The following is a 26,239-nucleotide window of genomic DNA, read 5'->3' on the forward strand; positions in this document are numbered from 1 at the left end:
CCCGCGGACGTCCACCGCTTCCGACTTCTTAAGGTCATTGCTACCTTTGCTCCTAGTTCATCGATGGGGGCGGAGGAGGGGAAGAAGCGGTGGGCAGGGCAAATTACCTTTCCTGTCTTACAATTGGTAGCGACGGGCTCTGAGTCCCGCCTCCGACGCCGCCGCCGACAGGCTCTGGGCGCTGTCACTCGCGCCTCCGCTACCGCCCCTCGCCGTGGCTGGGATCTCGCGGGAAGAGCAGCGGGCAAGGCTGTGGCTGGGTCTCCGGGCGGCGCGGGGAGCGGGAGGGCTCTTCTCACACAAGCGCTTCCTCGCGGAGGGGTTGGAGCTGCGGCAGCCGCAGGCCTGGGCCGCCCCTTCTCTTCCGCCTCCTTCTCTTCCTCAGGGCTCCCCGGTCCGCTCGCCCTCCGACGCTGCCCAGGTAAGGAAGCGCGGAGCGCGTCTCCGCCGAGGAGCGGTCGAGGAGCCGGGACCCGGAGCTACCGGGGCGGGCGGGCTCCCGACGGGGGCGGCTCCCGGGACCGCGCGGCGCTGCCCGGTGGGCGCCGGGCTTGGCGGGGTTCGGGAGTGCAGGCGGCGAGGAGGTGTGGTGGGGTCGGGTGCGGGCGCCCAGGGGCGGTGCGGCCAGGGCTCCTCGGGGTGAGGGGGCGGTTTATTGGGGGGTCCCAGGGCTCTTCTGGTTTGATGGGTGGTGGTGGTGGTGTAAAGGGTGCAGGGTCTTCGGGGTCGAGGGAGATTTATCAGGGTCCTGAGGTTCCGTGAGGTGGTGTGGCGGGGTTCTGGGACAAGGGGGTCCCTTTATCGGGGTCTTAGGATCTTTGAGGGCAGAAGATTCAGTTTAGCAAGGTGCCGGGTCTCTGAAGGGGCAGACCGTTGGGGTCTGGGGGGACCTTTGAGCGGGAGTGGGTATCCGTTTCGCATTTCTGGGATGAAGCAGCAGTTTATTAGGGTCCCGGGGAACGGGGTCTGCGTTTCGGGGTCTCCGGGCTGGAGGGCGATGTGTCTGCGTCCTGCAGGGGCCGGGCCGCCTCGGCGTGCAGCTGGGGGCGGGAGGGTGCACCGCGGAGACCGGTGTCTTCACTGGGGTTTTTGCTTTGCCCAGAGGGGGGCGGTAACTTGGCTTGGTCTACAGTCTTTTCGGGGGCGACGAGGCGAGTTGGTGGGTCCCGGGGTGATCTTGAATGGAGGGCGCGGCTCAGCAGGCGCCGGGGCCGCTCGCAGACCGGAGGGGGCTTTTCAGGGGCATCCTGAGCCGGCCCAGGAGGCGGTCTCTGTGGCTGGTCAGCATCCTGGAACAGGTCTTTCCTTCGAGGGGATGTACTCCGCGCGTAGTTGGAGGGTTGATCCGTTTCGTTGCATAGTTGGAGAAATAGTAGGTTGTTCTGCAGTTTTCTTTTCTCTGCCCCAGGATCCCTGTAGGGGCGTGCTGGCCTCGCTGCTCTGGGAACAAGAGTGACAGTCCCTTAGATGGGGGTAGTGTCTGTAGGGTTTTTAGGAGGCAAGCGTCCTCAGGTTGAGCGTGGAAGCCTCTGAGGATGGGGAAGAACGTGTAGTTTTGGTGGTTTTGGCTTCCCTTCCCTAGGTCTGCTTTGCTGATACTGCATTATTCGATCTGTACTAAAGTCTTGCTAGAATGTTAGGAAGTCAAGTTGTGCTGGGAAGTGTGTTCTGGCTTCTCTAAAGCATTTGTGGAGAGGGATAACTTTAAGTTTAGCCTTCAAGTAACATACTGGAATTTGAAGTTCCGAAGCTAGAACTCTGCAACATCATTTGAGACCTTTTAGGGTGACTAACAGAGCCCTTTTAGAGAATCTTGCTGAACAGTTTTGTAAAGGTACAGTTAGTCTTGAAACTTATGCAGAATTCTTGGTAACTAGCCCAGACTTAGGTGGAATTCAAATAAAACAACCTGTATATATGTGTATATGGTTTTTTTAAAAATCTGTAGGTCAAAAAGTCTGTGCATTTGCCTGACAATTATTCTGGTTAGATAGCTACTTTATCAGAGAGGCCTGTAAATGAAGCCTGATGAGGCAGGCAATGGAGTCTGTACTCATAGTAATTCTGTCATTTTAGGTAAACAGACAAATTTAAGTATGCCAAAGCAAAGAATTTTGCCTGCTTTAGTCTTTTTCTCTTGGTTTTAGAACCAGATAGATTAGGGAAAATGTTCTTAATCCTTGAATCTTGGAATCATTTTAAAAAACAATGTTATTCTACATAGCAATATTTAACTCTTTAGAGAGTTTACATTGTTACAATTCAAACCAAAATACCTGCTTGACTTTTATAGCTATCAAAACTGATGAGTTGAGCAGATATTTGGAACTACAGCCCCCCCAAAAAAAAACCACACCAAAAAAACCCAGAAAACAAAACAAAAAAAGTAGGCAAACTTTTTTCCCTTCAGTTTTGAAAGACAAATGATAAGTTAAGCAGATTTCAATGACTTTTTTAAAAAGCAGCTTTTCTAATTTCTAAGTAACGTAATGATCAGTCAGCAGTGTTTGATTATCTGCTAGGTGTCAATCACTGGAGGTACAATGACTCCAGCTCTCATGTAACCCACATGGACAGAGAGAAAGACAACAAATAAATACATACATAAAATGATTGAGATGCTGATAAGGAAGAAATAAACAGCTTACTTGGGGTTTAGCTCACTTTTTAAATAATCCCTGAATGATAACATAATTGTTGTCTGTTGTGATAACCAGAGACCAAGCAAGATAATGATCTGCCTTCTGAGTTACCTTCTGAATTATTTAAGAAAGATTACATTATGATCAGTAGAGTTGGGTGTTAAATATATATATTGACTCTGAGGATTAGCACCTTTTGTTATGAAAGCATAAAAAAGTCTTAACATCACACAACAAATTTATCAGTGTTTGGGGGATTTTTCAAGAGAAAATTGCAAAAGCATAAGACAGCTTATTAATTTTATGTGTTTGTATTTGAATCTATTTCAATGAACAGACATTACTTAAGTGTAAATTAGAGAAGCCTAAAAATTAAAATATTTTGATCACTGCAAATTTGTGAAACTTACACTATCAGGCTTTTTGTCAGTGTTGCCACTTCTACCTGTGTGTACTAGTGAAGGAAAAATATATATTTCAAGGATCTAAAAATTATAGGGGTTGGGTGGGGAGCACTACAAAATAAGAAAAAGACTGAGACTTAAGTAAAATGTTAGAAAATGTTAAAGATTTTGGAAATTATTTATATAGAGATAAATTAATCTTAGGCCTCGCCTCTTTCAAATTTAATTGTGTCCTAAGTTTGACAAAGGAAGTTTTAGTCTCCCTGCACAAGAATAGATGTGTTTTAATGGCAGAGGAGGAAGTGTTCTTACCGTAGCACAGACTTCAGGAAGATTTCTTCATGTGAAACATATGCAGATCTAAGAGGTATGTTTTTCTTTGAGGCATATGAAACATAAAAATAGTTCTGTATATTATTATTACACTATTGAAAATTACAATACTAGAGTGTCTTTTGGATTATCATTCAGCATTCTAGAATCATAAATATGATATACTAAAGCAGTTTCTAGAAAGGAAATCATAAGACATGAATTTCCATCTTCACTGTGCAACTAACCATATGACCTTAGGTAATTCCTCAGTCTCACAGCACCTCAGTTTCTGTATATATATAATTGAAACAGGAGAAGCCTCTGTAAATAATCAATATAAATTCCAGTTTCAAGGATTCTATTGCATTGGTTTTTATGTTGCAGATCTGCAGTATTTACATGTACAAAAAGAAATAGATGCATAAGAGTAGCAAGTTCTCAGGGTACAACTAGTTTCATGTAATTTTTACATATCACACCTAATTTTAGAAGCCTCTTCCTCTTTAAGATTTATGGGAAATACTTAATTCCAGAATATACATTTATGAGTGTAAACGATTTCCTTTTGAGAATTTAGCTTTACCTGGTAAAGCATTGTTGTTTTTATTTCTGATCCCTGGTTCTGTAGTAGAATATCTATGTGATAATCCAATGTCCTTATTTAACTCTGACTGTAGAATGAGGTCTCTAGTGGTTGACCCCCTTTAATCTATACTTTAGTGCCAAGATGATTTTTCTAAAATGCAAATCTGTTCAGTGCTTCTTTCTTAAAACCCATTCTCCTTCCTTACCTACAATATTTAGTCCAAACTATCATTACAAGGCTTTTCATCATCTGACTCATCTCTTGCCATTCCCCCACCATAAACCTCAAGCGCTAACTGTACTCATAAAACCGGTTCACTGAAAGAGCCATACTGTGTGTCCTGATTTGGAGTCTTTTCATATATTCTCCCTGCTGCTTAGAATGCTTTTCCTTCTCTTGTCTTGCAGACAAAGGCTACTGACTTTTCAAGATACAACCTAAGCACCATCAGCTTAAGTTTGTGTCCCTTGCCCTCCCTCTTCCCACGCCAGTAGGTTATTCACTCTCTCTGTCTTGTTCATTCTCTTATATTCTTTAGTTTGCTTATAATTATTTATGTGTCTGCTCCTGTACTCAGAGGCAAGTTTATATTTGTCTTATTACTTTTTAAATCTCTACTGCTTATTTTGCACTGTTGGCTCTCATTACATGTTTGAACTCTCAATGCCAAGATTAAGGTCTTCATAATGTCTGAGATGAGTTAAGCCGAAATCTCAAGTCTTGTCCTATTCTAAAAGTCTAGGCTTTCTAAATTTTCTTATTCTCTTGCCTCAGTGACTTCAAACTGACATTAGATCTTCAGTTCTTATCCTCATATTTAAAATGTGAGACTGCCAGAACTATAGGAGTTAAGAGTTTCTCTGTTAAACTTGCAGAAAAGTCTTGCTGAATTGGAGGCAACCACTAATCCCTATATCTAAAATTGCTAAGAGAATTATGAACTAGTTTGGGTATTTCAGATCTTGGATATCAGTGATTTGGTAGACATTTTACCTTGGCTGCTTTCTATATGGGAAATTATTGTTGCAATTATGTGGGCTTTTATATTTGCTTAATAATTGCTTCACATACATTGCCTTTACTTTTCAAAACAAGTCCCTGTAGATTTAATAATTTACTCAGGATCATTATCTACTAAGAAGCAGGCTATGACTAGATCCAGGTCTATTTTACTCCAGAGTCTATGATTTTTCAAAATACTACACTACTTTCTAAATATGATTGCTTATTCAGTGTATTTTAAATTATTAAGAGATACTTGACTCATTTTATAAATTGAAGGAGTAGTTATAAGATTTATCCATTCAGATTTTTCAAAAAGCTAAAATAGAGAATTTGAGATTGACTGAATTTTAGAGGCGATTTAATCCAACTCCCATATTTAGCATATGAATTTACACAAGGGAATGACTTGCTTGAGATCACACAGCTAATTGGTTAAGTGTTTCTTTAAGTTACTTGTGAAAATTGGTGTTATAAACCATTATTTGAAAGGAATACCAGATGCCAGACACCCCCCCCCCCCCCCGGGGAAAAAAGCATAGAGTGGCCTTTAGAAAAGTGATGTCAAGGATCTCAGAGTCTTAAGGGCATGGCTCAGATATAATCCTGACTTTGGATCATGACACACAGTACCTTTACTCATGTAGTTCCTTTGTCTTGGTTTCTTTCCTTCCTCTTTTTTATTTTTAAAAATCCATCCACAGTTTACTAATCTTATGCCTGATGAAGTTATTATTAGCATTGGCCTTACCAGTAACCACTTAAGGGCCAACCATGGGCCAAGTACTAGGGATACAAAAAAGCATAAAATCTAATCACTGCTCTGAAAAGGCTTGGTTTATTTGGGGCTGGGAGGCAGTATATATGTATTTAATTGCAAGGTAGTATACAAGGATGCCATGAATGATGCAATTCTAGGAGCAGAGAAGATTAGGTAAGTATAGAGTGGCTAGTGGTTACAGAAGTTTCTGTGTAAAAAAGGTTTATCTTAAGTTAGCCTTTAAATGAAAAGTTGGAGTGGTGTGAAAGGAGGGAAAGATGGGGAAGAACCTCTCACTATTTTATTTTACTTTTTAAATCTTACCCTTGCTCACTTTCCTTCAGTCACAGTGGCCTCCTTGCTGTTTCAGAATGCCTAAAACATGTTCTTCCAGATATCCATGTGTCTCTTTCCCTACTTTCTTTACATCTTAATTAAAATATAACTCCTGTGATTCCTTTACTGGCTACCTTGTTTAAAATTACAGTATCCCTTGCACGCATAATTCTTTGTATTCTTCTTCCCTGCTTTGTTTCTTTTTTTTTTTGCCTTATTGCTACCTAACATACTCTATATTTTTATTGTCTTTTTACCTTACTGTAATGGAAGATCCACAAGGGCAGGGACTTTTACACATGTTATTCAATTCTTTATACCTAGCACCCAGGATAGTACCTGTTACAAAGTAGGTACTCAAATTTTTGTGGAATGAATAAGACAATTGAACTTTAAAGCAGAAATGTGAAGGTCATTTGATCTAATTTCCCCTCCCTCCCTCCCTTCCTCCCTCCCTCCCTTCCTCCCTCCCTTCCTCCCTCCCTTCCTCCCTCCCTTCTGGCTCGCATAGAGGAGGAGGAACTCTTTCTTCCTTTCTATAAAAATTTTATGACTTTAAAATTAGTTTACTATACTAGTAGTTTACTATACTAGTAAACTACAGAAATCATAAACAACTCCATGAATTTCTATATATGTAAACATGTAGCCACCAACCAGATCAAGGTACAGAATACTTCTAGGACCTTAGAAGCCTTTCTCACGTTCTCTCCTAGTCTTCCCAAAGGTAACCACTGTTCTCAGCTCCATTACTATAGATTCATTTTGCTTATTCTTGAACTTCATATAAAGGGAATCAAATCATTCTTTTATATCTAGTTTCCTTTGTTCAACATTATGCCTGTGAGATTCATCCACATTTTTAGAGTTAACAATAGTTTATTATTTTTCATTATTGTGTAGTAGTCCATTTTATGAGTATATATGTTTCTATTCTACTGTTGATAGACATTTGGGCCATTTCCAGTTTTAGCTTTTAGGAACAAAGCTGCTATGAACAAATTTGTACTTGTCTTTTGGTGGACATAAGGATTCATTTCTTGGCTAAATAACTAGGAATTAACCTGACTTCTCTCTCTCTAGATAGGTACACATAATTATTAATCCCAGGTGGTTCTTAGCACATGCTAGATGGTCATTAAATGATTGAAGATAAATTATTATTATTATTATTATTTTAATAGAGAGGAAGAGGGAGGGAGAGAGAGAGAAACATTGGTGGGAGAGGGAAACATCAATCGGTTGCCTCCTATACTCACCTTGACTGGGGAATCGAACCCACTACCTTGCAGTGTATGGGATGATGCTCCAACCAAGCGGGCCACACCGGCCAGGGCGACGATACATTGTTAACTAATCATGTACTGTGATATTATCTCAAACATTAAAAATATTGGAGAACAGTCCCTACACTGTTCTCTTTCCTGCCTTTAAAAAAAAACCACACATATTTTTTATTGCTTGCTTGCCCTCCTCCAGAAGATGGGAGAAGTATGTGTATAAATGAGAAAAATCAAAATTAATTTCAAAATGTGAATTTCAGAACTTAGCTATTTTCCTATATTTTCCCCCCAATAAAAGTCACTTCTTTCTGACAGTTTGGTTTTATCATACATTATATTTTCCTACTATTTTATCGTTTTGTTGTCAGTGGAAGTGGTGTATTCCTTTCCCCATTGAGTGCGGGAGTGGGGGGGGTTGTCCTTACGATATCTTGAGAAAAAGCATTTTTTGGACTCACATGGGAGAATGAATGATTTTCATTTGTGTGTAATTACATCTCCGGGTTTCCTATTTCCTTTAATCCAGTCCTGGAAGAAGTGCAGCTGGGGATTCAGTCGAGCTAAAAGCAAAAGTCAGTGTCCAGAGTTTCCGTTCCATGTTGGAGTTGGGTTCCGTTTAGCATTAGGCTAGTTGCAGTCCATTAGCCCATTATGTGGGGTCCACGTGGCTGTGGGCCATGTTGGGGAATGCAAGAGAGCAGGAGCCTGAGAGCCTGGCAGGCCAGAGTCAAGCACAACACGCCAAGAGGCAAGAGCAAAGAGACCAGGAGAGCAAACTCCTTTATTTAGGGACTTAAGTATCTCAAATCTTCCCATGCTTGCAGTGGCAATGCCTACTCTGGCCAATGACCTGTTCCCAGGTGTGGCTGACAGGCAAGTACCTTGCCTGTGTCACCCAGGCTTTACTGGGCATGGGTCTATTCTTCCCCGTGTTCAGTCCCTTACCCCACCGATCTTCTGGGAAATAGACCAGTGGCTCCCTAGGGAGTGTTGAACTACAGCTTCCTGACAAAGCTGCACAAATTACATGCCTATAATATTTGGCCTTCCCTTTGCCCCTTTCCTGCTATTAATAACTAGGTTAATTGTAACGGTATCATTCTGAAATCAGTGGGTAGAAGAACTATTAATCTGGTTTTTATTTCTTTCACATGTTAATAGCTTGTGTTGTCTTTCTCTGATGACCTTAAGTCATTTTAGAAGTGGCTTTAGTTGGTGAAGAATGCGAATGAGAGTTCCTACAATAATAGAGAAAATCTTGAGAAATAGTTTTCTCATTCTGGAAACGCCTTCAGTTCCCCTTTTGAAGTGATTCCTAAGCGAAGTCCTGAAAGATGAACAGGAAACAAGGTGGATGGGCTATCCAGTAGGGAACTGGGTGGGCACACTATATGTAGGGAACTGCATTTGCAGAGAGAGGGGCAGCTTGGGGATCTCCAGGTGATTTAGGACAGTGGATTTCAGACTATAACGTGCATGTGAACCTTCCGGGAGGAGTGGGGCTCATGAATTTGGAGTTCTGACGTGTTCACAGCTGATGGAGATGTTGCTGGTTGAAGAATCACAGTTTGCAAACCACTGGGCTAGAGCATAGGAAACAAGTGAGAACAAAGGAGTGGGGAGTGAAGGCAAGATACGAGGGCTCCTATAACCAATGTAAAGACTGCATTTAAGGCAGTGGTCACCCACTGAAGGATGCGAAGTGTGATAGTGACTTGGTGAGATTTGTGATTTCCTACTGGGCAACTAGTGGTAGAAATAATCTTTACGGATAAACTCCATCTACGTTTGAAACTATACAGGTTAGTTAATGTGTGAGAAATTAAAGTTTACCCATTCATTAATAAGTATTGTTTCTCCCACTAGCAGAGTCAGTCTATTTAAAAGAAAAGTTTGGTTATATTTATTAAGTTAGATGTTATATGTTAGTTTAATCAGTTCCTTTTTCCAAGGATATTATTTATCCTAGTAAGTATTAAAATTTAACTCATAATTACATTATTAATCCTGTTTGATAGGATTTAATTTTTGTCCATATTTTATCATATGATAGTCTGAAGTTTTCTTTTTTATTATATTGATTTAGAAATAAGCTAGTTGGGAGTGCTTATTGTGTGGTAGGAATCATCTTAATGATACATAGCATATGGGCTATTTTATCATTGGCTTCCATAATTGTTACTAATTAGAAGGCTTAAACTTCATTTATTTCAACTGTTTAAATACCACATCAGGCCCGGCCAGGCGTGGCTCGGCAGTTGAGAGTTGACCTAGGATCCAGGCGATCGGGGTTCGATTCCTGGTCAGGGCACATGCCCGGGTTGCGGGTGCAACCAATGACTCTCTCATCATTGATGTTTCTATCTCTCTCTCTCCCTCTCCCTTCCTCTCTCTGAAATCAATAAAGATATATTTTAAAAAAATAAATACCACATCAGTTTTGCAATATTATAAACTTAAGAGTGTGTGTGTGTGTGTGTGTGTGTGTGTGTGCGTGTGGTATACATATATAACACTCCCCCCCCCCATTTATAAGTTCTAGAAACTCATTTTAAAAACTTGGAGAAACAGAAAAGACAAAAATCTAATGCCTCAACTCAAATATAAGCATTGCTAACATTATGGTATATATTCTTCCTCCAATGAGTATATTTATTCATTTGAATACTGTTTATCCCCCCAGCAAGCGGTAAATCATGAAGATTTTTCTACTGTATTAAAATTGTTTCAAAATTTAATTTTAATATCAGCATTATATTCTATTGAGTGGGTGTGTAATTATTTAACCATTCCCAATTATTGAACATTTTATTCCTCTGATGATAATGTTAATGAAAACCTTTGTGCATAAATGTTTCTCCATACTTGATTATTTCCTTAGGACTGGAATAAAAATGTTCAGTCAAAAGGTAAAGAACTTTAAAAAATTATATTGACACATTGCTTTCTAGAAAGGTTATGCCAATTTATATGCCAATATTCAATATTAGTTTTAAAAGCCTTTTCTAATTTTATAAACAAAAATGATCTTAAATAAGCTGAGGAACAAAATGGGTCCAGAGGCATAGATTCATGGAACAGAATGATAGATCTCATGGGGGAGGGCAGTGGAGGGGATGGGAAGAGATTAACTAAGAAACACATATGCACATATCCATAACCCATGGACGCAGACAGTAGTGTGGGGAGGCCTGTGGTGGGGTGAGGGCTGGGGAGAAGGGGGAGTATGGGGGGGAATGGGGGACATCTGTAATATTGTCGACAGTAAACAACAACAAAAATGATCCTACTTTAATTTGCATATCTTTGATTTTAAGTGAAGTTGAGCATTGTAAATTGTTTTTCTGTTTTGTTGTATTTTGTTAATCCTCACTCGAGGATATTTTTTCCATTATTTTTAGAGAGAGTGGAATGGAGGTAGGGAGGGGAGAAAGAGAGAGAAGCAACACGTCCTAACTGGTACTGGGATGAACCTGCAACCCAGGTACTTGCCATTGACCAGGAATCCAATATGACCATTCGGTGCTTGGGCCCGCGCTCTGACCACCGAGACACACTGGCCAGGGTGAGCATTATAAATTGTTTTTCAAACAATTACATATAAAATATTTTTAAAAGATAATGAATGCCTCATACATTATTTTCTAAGGTGAAATATTTTAACTAGAGTTCATGTTTTATTGTAGTTTTTCCTTTTAATAGATAAATTAATTTTTTGAATAGTTATTATAAAAACCCAAACAGTTGCCCCAGAGGCAATCACTGTTATCAGTTCCTTCTGTATACTTCCAGAGGTATTGTAGATAGTTTGTATGTGTGTATGTGAGAGAGAGAGAGGGAGGAGGGAACTCTAGACGAATTATGGAGAGCGTTCATTAAAATACTATCCAGTTCAGATGTGCTATTGTGTACTAAATTGTGTAGTAAAAATTAGAAAGGGTCTAAAAATGATTAGTATCTGGCTACTGGCCCAGAAGGAAGAAAAGCAGGGTCTGGCAGTATTTGGCACTAATTTTCTATAAGACAAGTGGCCTTAGCTCTTTTTATTATTGGATCAATTCTTTAACAATAGCACTTCTGTTTATAGTACTGATTCTATAGTACTGTTCCAAATGGAAAGCTAAGTTTTTGAAAATTAGACAGTTGGTACCTGAAAGAAACTCTTTAAAGTACAAAAGCTATTTGGAGGTATTTAAGAGAACATTTAGGGGAAAGATACTTTATTCTTAGGTATTTTAGGATTTCTTTGTTTAGTGGTTACAGTTTTAGCAGAGTTTTCATGACTGCTGCTTAACAGTAAAAGTTTTAGCTTGAATAATTGCAAATAAAATTCATCATTTTCCTAAATTCTTGTTTACGTAATTCAAAAACCAATCAGCCATGGTATAAACATATTTTAGATATATTTTATAAAGATTTTTATACTAATAGTATAGTAGAAATTTGTCTCATACATCTACAATCTTTGAGCTTGACTTGAATGCCACTGCTAAATGAATGGAGCAATAAGAGTCAGGTTTTAATTGGATTCTACAGAGTTTTAATGCTTTATTGAAAATATATTTGCTTTTGGGATAGATTTTTTTTAAGGCCCTTGTTTCCAAAAATAAAATTTGGGGATGATATTGTTTATTGAATACTAACTTTCTGCGTGGCCCAGGATAAGTAGGGGGTATTCAAGAGTTCTTATTTGCTGGAATTTGTGTCTCCTGTTCTAGATTAATTATAGGGCTATAAAGGCTGCTAAAGAATTTGCACCTCATAGTGGTTGGTGATATTTGTAGAGTTTTAAAAAAGAATTTATCAGAGGTAGGAGGGAAAAGACAATCTGGATTTTTTTTTAAATGCTTAATATTGAAATAGTTACATATTTATTGGAGAATTGCAAAGATAGTTTAAATAATTCTCATATACCTTTCACCTAGCTTTTCCTCATGTTAACATCTTATATAATTATGGTACATTTATCAAAACTGAGAAATTCATCTTGATTTTTAAAAGAATTCAACAAACCTTGTTTTTGAATACCTACTATATGTCAAGGAGTGTTTTAGCTGCTGAATTATGTACAATATTGGAAAGCAAATAAAGGCTACAGATAATTATAATAAACTGGTAACCTTGGTGTCACTTCTGAATAAATTTTCAGATTATTGAACACATGTAATGTTGGTACTTAAAAAATAAGACAGTAATCACTAGGAGCCAGCATGGATTCACAGAGAACAATTCATGGCATACTAGCCTCACTTCTTTTCTTATAGAGTAAGTAAACTGGTAGGTTCCTCAGACAATACTCTAGCCATAGTCTATCTAGAATTATAGGTGCATTTATTGGATTTTTAATTTTGTGCTAGACACTGGTTAAATGCTTTACATAGATTGCCTTATTTAGCCCTGTTTTATAAATAAGGAAAGGGGTCTCCAAGGTTATACAGTTATACATTTGACAGCCTTTTAAGATATTTTTGTAGACGAGAGAAATGTAGACTGAATAATTACATAGGTAGGTGGATTTGTAATTGATTAATGGGCCAATGTTAAAAATAAACTACAGTTTATTTGTAGTGGTATGCCTCAAGATGCTATCTTCCCCCATGTCCTATTAAAAGATGTTTATTAGTTATTCTTACAGTTGTGAAGGGGAGTGCTAGTATGTTTGTTATGTGACAGAATCAGGATCCTCCCTGTACCTCCACCCCTTATTTTTAATTATTAGAATGAAAGACTGTATCTAAGAAAATATTTGTTATAATAATTTTATATTTGATGTGTATATATTTGATAGGAACAAAGCAAGCTCTGAATTGAAAAAAAGAAAAATCTGCACAGAGTTGCCGATACAGAGTTGGAGACTTGGAGACCTAACAGCAGTAGGCGGGTTTTTGGTTTTTTGTTTGTTTTTTAAGCAGGTGTAGTCCTTCTTGTTTGTCTGAAGTTGGTGAGTCTATGGTTTATTATAACTGCCCCAAAGCCTAACACCCACTAAAAACAACATTATTTTGAAGCATGTTGTCCAAAACATAGTTGATTATCTTTTTGTACTCTGGATTTAGCTTAGAATTCTCAGTTCTGTCACATTTTTAAGGAGAGCATTCATAAACAGTGTATTCAGAGGAGAGTAATCAGTATGAAGCAGTGTCTTGAAACAGATACTTGCAAAATAATTGAAACATTTAAGATTTTCAGCCTGGAAAAAAGGACACTTTAGTGGGATATATGGTAATACTTTGAAAATTGGGTAACTGAATGAGCTTTCAAATTCTTCCTGTCTCAAATCTGTGATTCTGTGAAAAACAGGAAGGAATGGCATGTGGAAGAGGAATTAAACATATCTTTTTTTGCATCCCCAGAGAATAGAAATAGGAACAATGGATGAAAAAGGAAGGGAAATATTGATACATAATGATGTTTTTAACAATTGAAATGAAAATAGTGGGCATTCTGTCATTGAGGCATTAAAGTATGTATTGGACTGAGTTTAATCAAACAATTCTCTCTGGACTTTCCAGCTCCAACCTTTTTTTAAAAAAATTTTTATTCATTGATTATAATTCCCCATAGTGAAGCTTTCTGTTAGATACATCACTTGTTCTCAACACCTTATGGTTTCATATAATATCGTGTTAGTAATAAAATATTATTATGTAGATTTAAACTTCAGCAGGGTATTTAATACATTAATAATGTATAACTATCACCAATATCTAGTTCCAGAACATTTCATCACCCCAAAAAGAAACCTTGTTCCCATTAAGCAGTCATTCTCCATTCCTCCTTTTCCCCTAACCCCTGGCAACCATTAATCTTTCTGTCTCTATGGATTTGCCAGTTCTGAATATTTCATATAATGGAATCAAGCAATATGTGCCCTTTTGTGTCTTGCTTCTTTCACTTAGCAGATTGTTTTCAAGATTCATTCATGTTGAAGTAGCATGTAGCACTACCTCATTCCTTCTTATAGCTCAATAATATTTCCTTGTATGGATAGTAACACATTTTGTTTATCCATTCAGTCATTCATTGATGAACATTTGTAATGATTCCACTTTTTGGGTATAGTGAATACTGCTACTGTGAACATTTGTGTAAATTTTTTTTGTTTAAACACCTGTTTGGATGTATCTACCTAGGAACAAAATTGTTGTGTAATATTGAAATTATATGATTAACTTATTGAGGAATTACTATACGGGGTGGGCAAAAGTAGGTTTGTAGTTGTGAGTACGCAAAAACAGTTTATTTTTGTATTATTTTTTAATTATTGTATTATTTATTTATATTACAACTGTAAGCCTACTTTTGCCCACCCCTGTACTGTTTTCCATAGCGGCTATAACACTTTACATTCCCACCAGCAATGTATGATGGTTCCACTTTCTGTACATCCTTAATGTTAATTTTTTTAAATCATAGATATCCTAGTGGGTATGAAGTATCATTTCATTGTGGTTTTGATTTGAATTTCCCTAATGACTAGTGATGCAGAGCATCTTTTCATGTGCTTATTGTCCATTTGTATATCTTTGGAGAGATATAAAGTCTTTTGCCCAATTTTTAATAGGGTTGTCTTTTTGTTGGCTTATAAGAGTTACTTATATATTCTGGTTACTAAAGCCTTATCAGACATGATTTGCAAGTATTTTCTCCCATTCCATAGGTTTTCTTTTTGCTTTCTTGATGGTATCTTTTGATGCACAAAATTTAATTGGGGTAAAGTCCAGTCGATCTGCTTTTTTCTTTTGTGGTTTATGCTTTTGGTGTCATATATAAGAAACCATTAACAATTCAAGATCATGCAGATTTAACCCTGTGTTTTCCTCTTGGAGTTTTATATGTTATATTTAGGTCTTTGCTCCATTTTGAGTTAACTTTTCCATATGGTGTGAGATAGGCGTCCAAATTCTTTTTCATGTGGATACCCAGTTATCCTGGCACCATTTGTTGAAAAGACTGTTCTTTCTTATTGATGGCCTTGGCACCCTTTTCAAAATCAGTTCATCATAGATGAATGGGTTTATTTCTGGACTCTCAATTCTTTTCCTTTGATCTGTATGTCTCTTTATGCCAGTACTGCATGATTACTACAGCTTTTAGTACATCTTGAAATATAGAAGTGTGAATCTTCCACCTTTTTTCCCAAGATTTTTTGGGTTGTTTGGAATCCCTTGCAATTCCATGTAAATTTTAGGATCACCGTTTTCATTTCTGCAAAAACAGCTGTTGAGATTTCGATAGAGATTACATTGAGTCAGTAGATCGCTTTGGGGGGTATTGCCATATTAACAATTTTAAATCTTCCCATCTATGAACATGGGATGTCTTTCCATTTATTTAGTTAGATCTTGTTGAATTTCTTTCAACAATCTTTTGTCACTTTCAGTGTCCAAGTCTTTCTTTAAAAATACGTTTTTATTGATTTAGAGAAAGAGGAAGGGAGAGAGGGGGAGAGAGAGAGAACATTGATGTGAGAGAGAAACATCGATTGGCTGCCTCCCGCACGTACCCAGACCTGGGATCTAACTTGAAAGCTGGGTATATGCCCTGACTGGGAATAGAACCGGCGACCTTTCAATACGCAGGACAACGCTCAACCAACTGAGCCACACCAGCCAGGGCAGTGTGCAAATCTTGCAGTGCAGAATAATGACACCTCTCCTCCCTCATGAACTCCACCTCCCTCCAAGTCTTTCAGGAATATCCAATTCAGAAAAATATTAATTCTAAAAATTAAGAATAGATTTGTTCCATTTCTTTTTCAAAGTTCTATAATTTGTTTCATCTATTTTATATTACTCTATCTAAGTTACCCACTGAAAGAATAACAGCGTTCTGAAAATCTTTTTAAAAATCCAAGAGTTTGTTTTGCTTCTATAAAGTCCATCAGCCAGATGTGTTATATCCATGTCTGTTTCAGTTAGGACCCTCCTGTCTATAAGTATCAGAAAGCCCAATTCAAACAGCCTTACACATTAAGGAAATTTATTAGCTTAACATAACTGGAAGTCAGGGCACAGTAGGCTTCCGGATTAGTTGGTCAGTACTTTAGTAAAGAGAGCAAGGATTCAGATTCTTTGCCTTGTTCCAGTCCATTATCCATAATGCTGGCTTTATACCAAGGCAGGATTTTCCTTGTGTGATGGTTGCCAGGAAGGAACCATGTTCTACACGGAATAAAAAGTCTGGCTTCCTCTTAGCAGAAAGGGCAAACAACCAGAAGCTACCAGCAAACCTTTTCATATCTCATTGGCATGGTTCCTCAGTTCTGAATCAGTTTCTGGCAATGATAGTCTCACCCTTGAGTCCAAGTCAGTTCTCCAAGTGGCTGCCATTTACAGCTGTGGAATGGATGTTGGAGCAGGCAGTCACAGTGTCTGCCTTGGTTATGTCCTATTGCTCTAAGGTTTTTTTCTCTATTATTTTTTGTTATACTTTCATAATGAGTCAAAATATGCTTAGTCATGTTTTTATTGGTTTAATTGCCCAGTTCAGAGCTTTCTGTCATGTAAAGCAATATAGCAATTACTAAGTATTCCTTTCTTAAAAAGAGTGTTGGGAGGCAGCTATGCTCACTACTATACCATCAGCACTTTTTTGGGGGGGAGGGTTGGATGCTGGGTGGAGGGGATCAATGGAGGGAAAAAAGAGGACATCTGTAATACTTTCAGCAATAAAGATAAATTTTTTTAAAAAAGAATGTTAGGCCCAGCCAGGCGTGGCTCAGCGATTGAGCGTCGACCTAGGATCCAGGTGATCGGGGTTCAATTCCTGGTCAGGGCACATGCTCGGGTTGCCGGCTCAATCCCCAGTCGGGGGCGTGCAGGAGGCAGCCAATCAGTGACTGTCATCATTGATGTTTCTATCTCTCTCCCTCTCCTTTCCTCTCTTTGAAATCAATAAAGATATATTTTAAAAAAAGAATGTTGGAATAGTGTAAAGATTGGAATAGTTGGCAAATTTGAATCTGTATCTCCTTGTAACCAATAATTTTTAACTGCTTTCACATCCACATAATTGACTTAGTTACCATTTATGTAAAGACTAGTGATTTGATTTCTGTCTCCTTTCTCTCTTCAAGTTGCCTGAAGAAAAAGAAAGTAGATAAAGTAGATCCTGATACAGTAGAAAAGGAGCTGGGTTATGAGTAATGCTCTAATTAATTCCAGCTTCACTGCCTTCCAGCTGGGTGTGATCATGGGCAAAGCACTTCATCTCTCAAGCCTTCAGTGGTCTTTTCTATAGGCTGAGATAATACTACGTATCTTCTCACCAAGTTAATTTAAATTATGAAAGAAATTGTGAAAGAAATATGAAATGTGTAGAGTAGCACAATTTTTAATTATCAATATTACACTAATTAAAGAGTAGGCAGTTAAAAGGAGGAAATCTAAATAACGTGGGAGATCTTGTTTTAAAAAATAAATAATTGATCTTAGATTCTAAGTATTCAAACTATATCAGTAGAAAATAAAGATGTGTCCATCTTTTTTAAAATTAGATGCTTCATAAATAAAAGAAAGATGTTTTATAAAATATCTGTTTGAAAACTTGATTCTGGTTAGTGTAACCTACTAGCTACTTTTCAAACATTCCCCAGAATTTTTTTTACTTCCCATTTTGCCCCAGTTTTTTGGTTAAAAAAGCTATTTTTGAAGATAACAGGTATGGAGTAAATTGTAAACTATAGCACTTTATGTGGCTTGCAGGGTATGATGGATTTATTTATTTATATCAGTTGTTGCCTTTTCTTATATGCACTCTGTTCTTTTCTTTTCTTGGAACATTATTCTTTTAAGAATCCTGAGGTTTGACACAGAAATATGGGTGGAATTTCATTGTTATTACCAAATGGGATATCACATTTCATAGCTGAGAACTTCGAAGAGTAAAACTTTGTATTTGGAGTTGAATGAAATTATGATGACACTATGAAATTTGATTTTTAAAATACTATTTAACATATTCATTATGTCTTCACTGAATGTAGATGTTGAGTCTGGATATGTTAATAAAGTCGAGTATTAAGTATAGTTTTTCTCTGTAACTTACTACTGTTGGTGAAACGAAGCATATGTGCCTTTCGAAGTGATGCTCATTTACCTTTCGGTTTTGAGCTAGTGGCTGTGATCCATCAGGTTGGATTTGGGGCATTACCCTTTTCTGAATGAGCTCAGTCTTACAGCGTGTCTTTCTCTGTTATACTGGAGATGCTGTAGACCAGCATTGAAGGGAAAGAAGAACTAACATGTTGACTCTGCCACTAGGTACCTAACATTTATGTCATTTTATTCTTCCTCCAACCTGATGAAAGAGTATTAGTGTCCCCATTTTACAAAAGAAAACATTTAAATTTAGAGATTAAGGAGACTCAGAGTTACTCTAATGGAGGAATCCTCTGTCCCTCCCTCCCATCCCTCCTATTTTCATTACATTTTTCATACCTGCTTTCATTACTACAGCTCCTCTTTGAGGAAGGTGTTATTTTCTTTTTCAAATGAAGAAAAGAGTTAACAGGAGTGTCCAATTTAAGAATAAGAAAATAAGCCCGGCTGGCGTGGCTCAGCGGTTGAGCATCAGCCTAGGATCCAGGAGATTGCGGTCGGATTCCTGGTCAGGGCACATACCTGGGTTGCAGGCCGATCCCCAGCAGGGGACGTGCGGGAGGCAGCCGATCAATGACTCTCATCATTGATGTTTCTATCTCTCTCCCTCTCCCTTCCTCTCTGAAATCAATAAAGATATTTTAAAAAAAGAATAAGAAAATAAGAATATGCATACCACATTAAAGAATAGAATCTTATATAAAAAATTTTTTTTAACATTGATTTATTTTCAAATGCCAAACTAACTTTGCTTTTCTCTAAAAACACCACTTGGTCATGACATATTATACTTTTTATTTATTGTTGGACTTGATTTATGGAAATGTTAAGAATTTTTGCATCCACATTTATGGAAGATTTGGCCTTGTACAATGAGTTGAAAAGTTTCCCTCTTCAATTTTCTAGGTGTTTTTTACAATTGGTATTATTTATTTCTTAAATTTTTGTAGAATTTACCAGTGAAGCCAGTAGGCTTAGAGTTCTTCTTATAGAAAGATTTTTATTACTATAATTCTGGTATCTTTAATAGATATAGAATTGTTCTGGTTATCTGTTTCTTCTTAAGTGAGATTTAGTAGTTTGTCTTTCAGAAATTTGTCCATTTTGTCTCAGTTGTTAAATTTATTGACATTTATTGTTCATAACATTTCCTTATTATTTTAATATCTATGTTCTCTCATTTCTGATGCTGGTATTTTGTCTTTTTTTTTCTGGTTAGTCTGGCTCAAGGTTTATCAATTTTACTGATTTCAAAGAACCAGCTTTTGGTTTCATTGACTTTAAAAATTTCAAATATACTTTCTTTTTTAAGAGCAATTTTAGGTTGTATGCAAAATCAAATGGAAAATACAGAGTTCCCATATACTCCCTCACATATTCACACCCTCCTCCACTACCAACATTCCTCACCAGAGTGGTATATTAGTAATAATTGATGAATCTTTATTGACACATCATTATTACCCAAGTCCATAGTTTACATTAGGGTTCATTCTTGGTGTTGTACACTTTTATGGGTTTAGACAAATGTTTAATGTATTCACCATTCTAGTATCATACAGAGTAGTTTCACTGCCCTAAAAATACTGTGTTCTGCCTAATCACCTTCCCCCAAACCCCTGGAAATGACTGATCTTGACTGTCTTCATAGTTTTGCCTTTTCCAGGATGTCATATACAGGATGTCCCCCAAAAATGTATACACATGTTAACAGTTGATAGCTCAATTTTGAAAATGAAATCTATTTCAATAAACACTGCCGTTAGCCCTAGCCAATTTGGCTCAGTGATTAGAACGTCAGCCTATGGACTAAAGGGTCATGGGTTCGATTCCAGTCAAGGACATATATTTCAGTTGCAGGTTCTATCCCCAGCCCTGGTTGGGGTGTGTGCAGGAGGCAACCATCGATGTGTCTCTCTCACATCAATGTTTCTCTATCTGTCTCCTCCCCTCCCACTCTCTTTAAAAAATCAATGGAAAAAATATCCTTGGGTGAGGATTAATAAAAAATAAATAAAGTAAATAAATAAATAAACACTGCCTTTATCATCATTCAAAGTGTATGTATACATTTTTTTGAGGACACCCTACACTTGGTATTATATGGTATATAGCCTTTTCACATTGGCTTCCTTTACTTAGTGATATGCATTTAAGGTTCTTTCATGTCTTTTGATAGCTCTTTTTTTTTTTTAGCCCTGAATAATATTCCATTGTCTGAATAGATTACAGTTTATTTATCCATTCACCTACTGAAGGCTTCTATGAACATCCATATGCAGGTTTTTTGTGGATTAAATTTTCAACTCATTTGCGTCAGTATCAAGGAGCATGATTGCTGGATTATATAGTAAGAATATGTTTTGTTTCATAAGAAACTGCCAAACTGTCTTCCAGTGTTTCTTTACAGTTTTGCATTTTATTGATATCAAAGAACTAGCTTTTTATCCCTTTGACTTTTTTCTAGTTTCTGTTCTATTGTCTTTATTTCTTCTGTCTTCCCCTTTTTCTGCTTTCTTTTTTTTTAAAAAGTATTTTTATTAATTCTGAGAGAGAGAGAGAGACATCAATGTGAGAACAAAACATCAGTGGGTTGGCAACCGAGAGTCCAACCAGCAACCTCTCGGTGCTCGGGATGACACCCAGCCAATTGACCCACACCAGGCAGGGCAGCTTCCTTTTCTTACAGAAAGGAGAGAACACTTTACTTACTGCTTAGGCTTAATTTGCTCTTCTGTTTCTAATTTCTTAAGGTAGAAGCTTAGGTCATTGATTTTCAGACCTTTTTTCCTAAGATTTATAGTGTCGTTTAGTTTCCAGATTTGGGGGTTGGGTTTTTTTCAGATTTTCTTATTTAATTTAATTCCATTGTGATCAGAGAATATACTTTGTATGATTTTAAATCTTTAAGATTTATTGAGAATGGCTTTATGGCTCAGATTGTAGTCTGTCTTGGGTAATGGTTCTGTGTATACTTGAAAAGAATGTCTATTCTGGTATTGCTGAGTGGAAGGGAATGTTCTATAAATGTCAGTTAATTCAAATTAGTTGATAGTATTGTTCAATCTGCTATATTATTAATTTTCTGTCTTGTTCTATCAATTTTGGGGAGAGGAGTGTTGAAGTCTCTGATCATGGATTTTTCTATTCTTCCTTGCATTTCTTTCAGTTTTTGCTTTATGTATATTGAAGCTGTTAGTTTGGGATTCTTATATCTCTTGAATTGATTCCTTTATCATTATGAAATGACCCTATTTATCCTTGGTAATAGTCTTTGCTGTGAAATACACTTCTCCAGCTCTCTTTTGATTAGTGTTAGCTTGGTATATCTTTACTGTCTTTTAATTTTTAAACTTTTTGTTTGTATATTTAAAGTGAGTTTCTTGCATACTCATTTTATCTCATCTGACAGCCTCCTTTAAATCAGGAGTTCAGACCATTTACATTTAATGTGATTACTGATGTGATTGGGCTTTTGTCTGCCATCTTGCTATTTGTTTTCTGTCTTATCCATTCTTTGCTTTTTCCCTTTTTTTCTGTCTTCTTTAGAGGAGGTGTAAATCTTTTTTTACCTTCATAGTTAAATTGTTTTAACTTCTCCCCAACCACTTATTGTCTTGGAGGAACTATGATGAAGTCTGATGTAACATGTCCCTTGGTATTGGCTGAAAATGGAAGGAAGAAAGCGTATCTGAGGTAACAGATTCTATTCCACAGAGCCAAACCATGGTACAGAAGCCTTACCTATTTTTAGGGTAATCTGACTTGGCCCTAGAAATGAATGGCCCTGTCCACCTAAGCCAGATTCTGTTCATTCCAAGTGTGCTGTTGCCCACCGAGCTTGCAGCCATATTTGTAGTTTGAGAGTCTCAATAAGCCTGACATGACTTTCGACATGAATGTAGATTTCTACTAGGGCAAAAAGAATTCATTCTTATTCTTTTCAGTCCAGATTTCCAGGATTATTCAGATAAGGATCTAGTATGAGGTCTAGGGGTAATACGTGATTTTTACCTGGAACAGCCTCTCTTATATATCTTCTCTGGCTACAGTGGTAGCTGTTTAATAGTTCAAAGGTTCTAAAACATTGATCTTGTGTACAGAGAACAACCATTAATCTCATATTACTACTGCTTTGGATACTAAGTTTTCTTTAGTTGATTTTTATTGACTTCTTGGGCTTTTTTCTTCTTGTTTTCTACAAGAATATCAGCACATTTGTAACATCTGCAAAACACTTTTATAATAGATTGGAATGTGAAAAACCCCAATCCTGAAGGCAGATGCCTTTACAGTCAAGTCTTTATAGACTTAAGCAGTGATACCGTTCTTTAACCACTGGACGAGGCAGTATGTCGTGATAGAAAACAGTGGACTTAGATTTGAAAGAACTGTTACAGTCCAGATTGAACCACTTATAGGTTATTGACCTTGAGCAAGTCAGTTAATCTCTTTGTGACTCAACTTTTTCCATCTGTAAAGTATGTTGGAGGTGAGGGAGGATGTGATTATATCTGCCTGCTTATTGTACACATCAGTGTGAAGATAATAATAAATAAAGATATAAATAGTACTGTGGAAAATGTGTAAAGCACTATACAAATACAAATGTAAAAATAATATTTAAAAAAATTTATTTTCTCAGTTCAATCAAGTCCTGTTCTTATCTTTGAAAAACTGTTTAAATATTGCTTCATCTAAGTAGTTTATTTCTTTTATCACTAATAGTTTAAAAAAAGGAAATGAAGTATATGTAGGTTGGAAAATGGATGGAAAACACATGATATTATCTTAGGCAAAGGTTATAAATTACCTATAAAAATTTTATAAAATCGCCTTGAAGTAGTTGGGCTTTTTTAATACTAATAAAATTTGATTGAAGTTTTTACTCATCTTTTCTTCTGCTCCTAGAAGAGAATTTGAAAATTCTTAACAGTTATATTTTATGAAATGTTGCATATGGATTTTCCACTTTGGATCATCTATAACAATTATTTTTTTAAATCATTCTGGTTGCTCCTTGTGTAGGATGAGTCTGGACTACTCTTCCCTTCCTAATTATGCATTGAGGAGAATACAAACTAATTTAATATAAGCCCAATTTGAGTATAATTAAGGAGTTAAATCTGTCAGAACATAAATCACAACGATTAAAATATGAATGTAAAATTTGGTGCCTTTGAAATTTTTTAGGTTACTCCACTATGTTAGAATAGATCAGTGAGAGAATCTTCTTGGTTGGTTCAGTCATTCATTAAACAAATATCAATACAGTGTCTACTATTGTATTTACGTGTCTCTCACCCATTACTAGATTGATGATACCTTAATCCTATTCATTATTCAACTTTTAGTTCCTTCAGTACAGTGTTTCCATTCATTGCTGTGTGTCTATTTTAGTTATCTATTGCTGCATAGTAAATTATTTCAAAACTTAGCTCAAAACAACATTTATTATCTAGCAGTAGGTCAGGAATGCAGGAACAGCTTGGGTAGATCTCTTACAAGGCTGCAGTCAACGAGTTGACTGGGCATGCAGCCCATCCATCTAAAAGCTTTCTGTGGAAGGATCCACTTCCTAGCTCACTCACATGGTTGTTGGCAGGATTCATTTCCTTATTGGGATTGGCCAGAAGCCCCACTTGGTTCCTTGCCACGTGGACCTCTCCATAGAGCATCTCACTCTGCATAGGCAATCAAGATCAGAGCAAGTAAGCAAAAAGGCAAGAAAAAGTGCCAGCAAGGAGGACATCACAGTCTTACAACCTAACCAGAGAAGTGACGTCCCATCACTTTTGCCATATTCTCATCTTTAGAAGGAAGCCAGTAGGCAAAGCCCACACTCAGGAATAGGACATTACACAAGCATGTGAATACCAGAAGTCAGAGATCATTGACAGGGCATCTGGCATCTTAGAAGCCTGCCACCCAAACCCTGCTACTATAAAATGCTTAACTTGTTGAGTGAATTCATTTTTCCCCATGCACCCTAACTAGTAACATGTCTTTGTAAGAGGGCTGACCAAAGGTACAAATTCAGTTTGAGAATGTCAAACAATGACTTGCTACTTAAGGATTCTTTCAACCGCATATTCCTGGTGTCATTAATGATTTGCTTTCATGAAATAAGTTAATTTTGGTAAAAAGTCAAAATCATTTTATATCTTTAGGACCTAAATGAAACCAGGAATACTATTTAAGAATATCAGAATACATGCATTATATAATTTAATGGGAATTCAATAAATAGCCTAATAGCAAGCTATATTTTGAGATAATTCAAGCTTCCCAGTCATTCCCAAGACATATATCATTTTATGACCTGGATAGACATAGTGATATATCAAAATCTGTGCAATTGAAGTATAGCTAAATTGCTACAGTAAGATGATCTTTCTTACAAAAATAAGCTTCTAACAGGCTGGAATAAGTATTAGATTGTAGTTTTGTTTTTTTTTAATTTTACATAGTTTAAATGTTGAGGTAGTTTAATCTTTAGAAGAGAATTAAGGAATCTCATTCTAAACTTGTAACATGTTAAATCTTAGAAATATCTTGTCCAACCGTATCTTTTTATAGATGAGGAAATGGCTACTCTGTCACATACCCAGGCTCACTGGTGGTAGAGCCAATGCCAGATCCTCCTGATTCCATTCAGTGCACTGTACCATGCCACACTGCAAATAATAAACCATACTGGCAACACTTGAGGATCTCTAAAAATACTGATGCCTGTCCCATACCCAGACAGTCTCATTTAATTGGTATGGGGTGGAACTTGCATTGGATTTTTAAAAGCTCCCAAGTTTGGGAACCTGCTCCATAAAGGTATGTGTGCCTAAGGACTTGGAACCAGGGTAAAATCAATAGTACAGACTTCTATCCATTCTGATTTCTTAATCATATATTTGGCTAGGTTTTTTTTCTGGGCAGTAAGAAAAATCTTTACATTGAGAAATAGCCAAGAATGCTGAACAAAGGCTTTCTTAATAAAGCTGCCCTTCCACTCATAAGTATGTATTTTGGAAATGAGTTAGCCTACAAGATTGAATGAACAAGATTCTTCATTCTCATGAAATAGGAGAGCAGTTCTTTGACACTGCTCAGGCAAGGAGAAAGTCTTATGCCATCTGTGTGTGGCATACTCTGCTGTTGTTTTAACTAGATAGAATTCTAATTACTGTTAAACAGATTGTTTATGAGGTTGTTTTTAATATTTTACAGCAAGTGTACAAATATAAAGAGGCAAAGAAATGGTACCAAATTTAAAAACAAAAGGCTTTTCCTTTGAAAGTATGTTAATCAGAATTTGACCCACTGGGTTGTTCAATAACACATTTCTGTGTATGTCCTTGGTACTGTGTGTTGCAGAGAATGTGAAATTTGCAGTTTGATATAGCCATCCTACGCAGGGCTGTCATGTACTCTTTGTTTGGCACAATGCTCACCAAACATTGTAACTAGAAAATACTGATTCTTCTTGTTCCAAATATCCATTCTTTTAAATGAGATCTTTCCTTCATAATGGCAGGTGTGCGAAGTGTGACATAGAAGAGTTAGGAATAGGAGATTATGATCAGATTGAAGCATTTAAGAACTTTAGATCTTTTCTTGAAGCCAGGATGATGACAAGAAGCTATATAATTGAGTTGCTAGGATGGAGGTTAAAGGGGATGTATTGGTTTTCTATTGCTGCCCTAGCACATCACTACAAACAGTGGTTTAAACAACAAAAATTTATTATCTTATGTTCTGTAGGTCAGTAGGAAAACACGGGGGTCCTACAAGACTAAAATCAAAATTTAGGCA

At 37.2% G+C, this 26,239-nt stretch overlaps 1 protein-coding gene across 2 annotated transcripts in view; it reads left to right on the forward strand.

The window, feature by feature from the left end:
• The first annotated feature begins 217 nt into the window (after window positions 1–217).
• GLCE (glucuronic acid epimerase) overlaps window positions 218–26,239 on the forward strand; it is an 83,692-nt gene continuing 57,670 nt past the window's right edge. Inside the window, exon 1 of one of the 2 annotated variants that reach the window (XM_081143046.1) lies at window positions 218–421. The gene's annotated coding sequence lies outside the window, so the exon portion shown is untranslated. The remainder of the gene's footprint in view (window positions 422–26,239) is intronic. The other variant, XM_081143045.1, reaches the window with a different exon arrangement.

Source organism: Miniopterus schreibersii (assembly GCF_964146895.1).
Source record: "Miniopterus schreibersii genome assembly, chromosome: 1".
Taxonomy (NCBI): domain Eukaryota; kingdom Metazoa; phylum Chordata; class Mammalia; order Chiroptera; family Miniopteridae; genus Miniopterus; species Miniopterus schreibersii.